At 38.5% G+C, this 7132-nt stretch overlaps 1 pseudogene; it reads left to right on the top strand.

Annotated features, from left to right (window-relative positions):
* The window catches only part of LOC102502574 (vomeronasal type-2 receptor 26-like), a 65814-nt pseudogene extending 59057 nt beyond the window's left edge, over positions 1 to 6757 (top strand).
* The last annotated feature ends 375 nt before the right edge of the window (positions 6758 to 7132 follow it).

Here is a 7132-nt window from a genome sequence, read left to right as displayed (position 1 = left end):
TTATTTTCTCTATCTTTTTGGTGGTTTTCTCTAGGTCAGAAGTTTTATCTTCTACATCAGAGATTCGATCTTCAGCATGGTCTAGTCGACTTTTAATACTTTCGAGAGAGTTTTTGATTTCTTGTATTACAGATTTCTCCTCTAATAGTTCCATCTTATTCTTTCTTAGCGTGTCCATTTCTTCCTTCATATCATGGAAGGACATTCTCATCTCCTGTAATTCATTATCTCTTTTCTGTTCCAGCTCAGTAATTTTTCAAAATGAATGTTTTAAATTCTATCTCGGACATTTTGGTAACGTCCTCTAATTTTTCAAGAAAAGGAAGGGAGTTACTGTGTTCTTTTGGTATTTCCTACTTTATTCAGACCTGAGGTTCTTCTTCTACTTCTAACCATTGGGAGATGTGTTCCCTTTGAAATACCTTTTAAGAGAACGTCTCCTCAAATAGGAGCAAGAGTGTTTCCTTTTAGCTGTGGAATGAAGACTGCCAGTATCTCTTCTATTTTTTTGACAATGTGATCAAAGGAAAAGTATTCACTTCAGTTATACAAAGAAAATTATCTCTTTCTTCACAGGTGGTTCAGAAAAAGGGATGATCTCAGAGAGTCTTAAAATACTAGAATATTTCAAAACTGTAATTCTAGACCTATCTAAACTTCCAGGGATGGTGTATACAAAGGGAGTAAGGACCAGATAAGTGGGAGGAAACTAATAAAAAAAAATAAATCAATCAAGAAATAAAGGGATCCAGCAGTTAGCATAATGGCTATGTCGCTGGACTCCCATGTAGTCTACTGCAGTTTGCGTCCCGGACCCGGTGGCTTAAAACTCATGCCGGGTGCGTGTGCGTGCGTGCCCAAGATCCTGAGAGGAGAATGGAGGAGAAGGGATTGCAGCGTGACCATCTCCACTGGGGGATGATTTCTCGCTTTCTGTCTCTATGTCTCTCTCTGTCTGTCTGGCGAGCGCACGCGTCCTATAGCGAAAATCTCTCAAAAAAAAATAGTAAAGAAATAAAGAAAAAGTCGTGGCACGTGATTTCGCCAGGGGTCAGAGATGGGAGTGCGGTGTCTGTAGGTCTAATGGCTTTCCTATATGATAGTGAAAAGAGAGGAATTTACAAATGAAAGAAGAGGAGATGGAGGGAAAAAAATTGTACCTGGCTGACAGAGGGTTTTCTGGCTTGGGGGTCCTGGGTCTGGGTCTTGAGGAGGCAGTCCTCCCTTGCAGTTTCTGGCCCAGGGGTCGAGAGATGGGAGTGTGGTGTCTGTAGGTCTAATGGCCTTCCTGGCTGACAGAGGGTTTTCTGGCTTGGGGGTCCTGGGTCTAGGGCTTTTCTGCACAGCAAAGGACACAGTAACAAGTGTGAACCGACAACCCTCAGAATGGGAAAATATTTTTGTTAAATATGCCTCAGACAAGGGACTGATAACGAGAATACATAGGGAACTCAAGTGCCTTATGCGAAAAAAAATGATTAACCCGATTAAAAGATGGGAAAGTGAGCTGAACAAAAGTCTCTCTAAGGAAGACATACGAACAGCCAAAAAGCATATGAGGAAATGCTCGACATCCCTCATCATAAGGGAAATGCAGATAAAAACCACAATGAGATACCACCTAACCCCTGTCAGAATGGCAAAGATTAAGAATATAAAAAGTGATAAGTGTTGGCGGGGATGTGGTGAAAAGGGAACCCTCCTACACTGTTGGTGGGAATGTAAACTAGTTCAACCACTGTGGAGAACAATATGGAGGTTCCTCAAAGATCTACAAATAGAACTACCATTTGATCTAGCAATGCCACTTCTGGGAATTTACCCAAAAGGCAGGAGAACACTTAGTCAGAAAAGTGCTTGCACATCAATGTTTATAGCATCATTATTCACAATTGCCAAGACATGGAACCAACCTAAATGTCCACAAACTGATGAGTGGATTGGAAAAGGGTGGTATATATTCTCTATGGAATATTACTCAGCCATAAAAAAATAACAAGACCCTGGCATTTGATAGAAAATGGTCAGATATGCAGGATCTATTGATGAGTGAAGTAAACCAGGCTATGAAAGAAAGATATTGTATGTATCCACTCAATATATACAGACTATCCACACTCTATGGTAGAGAGTGAAAAATTGGAGGACATAAGAGCAGTGAAAGTACTTAACGAGAATAGGACAGTGTGGATGGGGGGGGTGAAGAGAAGAGGATAGAGAAAGATAGCAAGAGAACAAATAGAGAGGCAGGACACTAGTGGGAAACAGATATGGCTTATTACCTGTTGATGATGACATGATAGTATTCTCAACTGGATTGGTCTGAGAAGTATTTCATGATGGGTAAAGTCTTTTTACAAGCAAAATGAGAAATAGTGACTGACTGTTTAAAAAATAATAATTAGAATAATAATAATAATGATTGGAAAAAACATAGAAAAGATACTGAATGATGAAATGGAGAGATTAATGTCTCTGTATTGACTGACATGCATGGCATTCCCTTTTGAAAAAGGAATGTAATACACTGTAAAGTTATATGTAATCCAATGTAACATATAGAAGATTATGATGATGATAAAAAAAGAAATGTAAGAAAAAAAAAGAATACTGCATTCACTTCCCCTACGAGACATTACATAGATAAGCATTAGGAAGGTTTATGTTAAAGCTACTAAATTGGTGAAATGATCTCAGTAGCTGGGAGGGGCTCAGGGACTCATCCACGATGTGCTGATACCCCAAACAAAGACCATGAGCCACCTTTAATCTCAAGACAAGGAAATATTGCCATTCCCCAAGCCACAGCCATTGTATAGAGCAGCATGTAGAGGGTCCCAAGTACACAGTAACCTCTAGGTCAGTCATTAAGCTGCTCTCAAGACCACATTCCTTTTCTATGTAGACATTAGACTCATCCTCTTAGTTGTGGATTACCCCAGAGATAACATAGATATTCCTCTTTAGTATAGATTAACCTTGTCTTTACTTAACCAGACAGGATTTATTTTTAGACCCTTGTAACCAGCAATCTGCTGCCACCTTAGCCTGAGGCTGAAGTTCTCAAGCTGACCTGGGACTCAAGTTCTCAAGCCGATCTGGGACTGAAGTTATCAAGCTGGCCTGGGACTGAGGTCATTAAAATTCCTGGGAGCCCTCTCATCTAAAAGACCCTTCCCGGTAATCAAGATCTAAGGAGAGAATGCACCAGACAAATGGACTTCCTCATTCTAAGAATTATGACTGTTTATACCTAAACAAAACAGACGCCATGTTTTATGATTATTGTCCCTATACTTAGAATGCTTTACTTTTTGGAGTAAAATCTTTCACTTACTTCCTGTCACCCATCCTACTCCTGTAAAACTCCTTCAATCATAAATACGCATGTCTGCTGGCCATCAGGGCTGCAATCTTGAGCTTACTCTGGCTGTAGCTGGCTGAGAACATGCTAAGGGGCATTGAGGTCTCAGCCTGATTTTGTTCACCTGTGTCTCCTTCCTGTGTACCCACCCCGGCTGGAGCAGGGTTTCCAGCAGTATAGCTATCTTCCCTGGAGGATGATTTCTTGCTTTCTGTCTCTGTCTCACTCTTTCTGGTGAGTGCACATGCCCTATAGCAAAAACCTCTCCAAAATAATAATAATAATCCAAAAAAACAATAAGATATCTAGAAATAAATGTTACCCAAAAGAGTCAAAGATTACTTTGGGAACCAGCAGTTAGCGTAATGGCCATGTCGTTGGACTCCAACGGAACCAGCAGTTAGCTTAATGGCCATGTCGTTGGACTCCAAAGTAGTCGACCGTGGTTCATGTCCCGGACCCGGTGGCTTAAAACTCACGACGGGTGCATGTGCGTGCGTCCCCAAGATCCTGAGAGGAGAATGGAGGAGAAGGGATTGCGGCGTGACCATCCCCCTTGAGGGGTGATTTCTCGCTTTCTGTCTCTCTGTCTCTCTCTGTCTGTCTGGCGAGCACACGCGCCTTCTAGTGAAAATCTCTCAAAAAAAATTACTTTAAAGAAAACTAGGAAACACTATAAAATAAATTAAAAATTATACAAAAAAATCCCTAGTTCCTGTTTGGAAAAATTAATACAATCAAGATTTCAATCCTACCCAAATTAAATGCAACTCCAATAAAATTAGACAGATTCTTCACAGATATAGATAAAACAGTCATAAAATTTGTCTGAAATCATAAAAGGTTCTATATCAGCAAAGCAATACTGTTCATAGGGAATAAAGTAGAAGACATCTGACTGATTGATCTCAAAACATATTACAGAGATGTGATAATTAAAATAGCATGGCATTGGCACAAAAACAGACAGGTAGACCAAGGTAACAGAATTTGGAACCCACAAATAAACCCTCAAATGTACAGCCTACTGATCCTTGACAAAGGACACAAGACAATCTAGTGGAAACAAAAATCTCTTTAGCATACAGTGCTGGGAGAACTAGATATGAATCTGTACAAGTATCTCTCACAATTAACAAATATTGACTCAAAATGGATTGATGTTCTAAACATAAAATCCTCAAACTATAAAAATACTGGTCGAAAACAGAAAATAAAACAAAACAAAAACCTCTTGGAGACCTTGGCATAGGCAAAGACTTCTTTGGAACAATAGAGTTTTAAAACTAGACAAATGGTTTCCTTATGCATGGAATATCTTTTTCTAGCCCTTGTATGTTTTTATCAGTGAGGTGTGTATCTTGGAAGCAGCATAAAGATGTCTCCTGTTTTTTTAATCCATTCAGTCAGTCTGTCTTTTAATGGAATAATTTAATCCGTTAACATTCTACATTATTATTGATATTTGCAGACTTATCCTTGCCCTTTTGTTAGTTATTTTCTCAGTTGTTTTATTTCTCTTATTTCTTCTTGTCTCTTTTTAGCTATCCTCATACAAATACTCTCCTCAGTACAACTTGTAGAGGTGGTCAGGTATTGGTAAATTCTGTTTTTGTTTACCTGTTAATATTTTTGTTTGTCTTATATGAAGGATAATCTCATTGTATATACTATTCTTGGTTGAAACTGCTTTTGTTTTAATATTTTGTTTACGTCTTCCCATTCTTTCCTTGCTTGCATTGTTTCAGTTGAGAAGTCTGATGTTGGCCAAATGTGGTAATCTTTATAAGTAACTTGACTTTTGTCCCTTATCATTTTTAGAATATTTTCTTTGATTTTTAACAATCTGGCAATGGTGTTCCAGAGAGAGGATTTTTTGTGTTGTTCTTTGTCATCCTTTTTATTTCTGGGGTCTGAATTTCTCCATTTTTCTCTATTTTTGGAAAATTTTCAGATAATATTTTATGAAATATGTTTCCATACCTTTACTAGATTCTTCACCTTCTGAAATACTCACTATATGGATATTTGGGCATTTCATAGTATCTAGAATTTCCTGTATGCTATCCTTTTTTTTTTTTTTTGGCTGTTTTTACATTCTTTTTGGTGGTTTGGTCTATATTGGAGACTTCACCTTTAAGGTCAGAAATTCTTTCTTCTGCTAGTTCCAATCAGCTCTTAATGCTTACTAGGGAGATTTTAATTTCTTGGATTACATTCTTTATTTCCAAAAGTTCTGTTTGATTATTTTTTAGTATGTCTATTTTTTTGTAAAATTCATTCATCTTTCATGTCCTGAAATAATTTTGTCATTTCCTGGAATTGATTGTATGCTGTTTCTTGCATCTCATTGAATTCTGTAACTATGAATATTTGCACGTCTTTTTCTGACATTGCAGTGTATTCCTTTGTTCTGTCCATTGTTGGTGATAGGCTACTGCACTTACCAAGAGAGATCTACCCCCTTGTTTTTTCATATGTCTTCAAGATGTGTGCTGTATTTTTATCATCTACTGTAACATTTACTTTCTCCTACTTATTAGAGTAAATCCTGTAGTATTGGAATAGGATTTTCAACCTTAGTTCTCAGGATTCTTTCTATTGGAGAACTGTGTCTTCCAGATTAGAGCTGTTATGAGTACCTTCAGGTGCTTGGCTCCTCTCCCAAAATTTCAGCTCTAAGATAGTAGCAAGCTAGGAAGATATACTTAGTAAAGAGTATCAAGTCACACACTGCACTGGTGTTCTGAATGTTTCAAAGTTACTCCTGGGGCCTGAAGATGCACCCACAATAGGTGGTCTCCTGAGAACAGGGTTAAGTCTCCTGGTGGGTGGGGAAGCCCAGGCCACTAGAGTGACAGTGTGCTGAAAATTCCAAAGTTACTTACTCATCAGAGGAAGACTGCCAAGGCCAGACTGAAGTCCCCTGAACGGTGGGGCAAACACAAGTCACTAGAACACAGGGTGATGGATTCTATAATGTAATCCTTTAATTCTGTTTAATTCTGTTTTTCTGCACACTGTGAGTCCCACTGTATACAATGTCCCATTGTATGGGACTGTTCTGATTGGCCATTTCCAACAGTGCCTTTCTCTTACTTCTCCAAAGATAGCCTATCATCAGTGAATTCAGATGCAGGAGGCTTTTCTTTCTATACTATAAACTATTATATAGAATCTGCAACAATTTTATGGCAAAATGCAATTAGAGTGTTTATTTTGCTTCAAAAAATGCTGAAATCTTGCATAGTTTTTCCACGGTAAACATTTCCCATGATCTTTTTGAAGTTCCCTTGTATTTTGAATAATGCTTGTGTATTCCTTGCCTAACAGAAGAGGAATGTGGGCCCTGGAATTGCACAGTTAGCTGATCTGGAGCATGGACAAGGATAAGATTTCACAGTCCCCCCTCCACACTCACTCATCTCATCTACTGATTTCTCCCCCTGCTACTTATTCAAATATGGCTTTCAGAATAGAGCATATGGAGAGAGAAGAAAATCAGCAAAGGCAGAAGAGTAAACAAGAAAATCAGCTAAGAAAATCAGCTAAGCAGAAGAGTAAAACAAAAAAAATAAACATCAGTAAGAAAATCAACAATAACATGGTCTGACCTAGCTACAATTTTTCCTAAGGTATTATTTCTGTCTAGCCAGCCTGTGCAGCCCATAGAAGTCCTAGAGAGGAGAAGATTTTTCAGGACTCAGCCAAACTGGGCTGCAAGAGAAAAAAGCTGTTGCAGATTTACCTTGGGCATGTTAGAGCATA

The sequence above is a fragment of the Tupaia chinensis genome, unplaced genomic scaffold (genome assembly GCF_000334495.1).
Source record: "Tupaia chinensis unplaced genomic scaffold, TupChi_1.0 Scaffold000037_21, whole genome shotgun sequence".
Taxonomy (NCBI): domain Eukaryota; kingdom Metazoa; phylum Chordata; class Mammalia; order Scandentia; family Tupaiidae; genus Tupaia; species Tupaia belangeri.
Note: the sequence above shows the minus strand (reverse complement) of the source record. Positions and strands in the feature narration are given on the sequence as shown.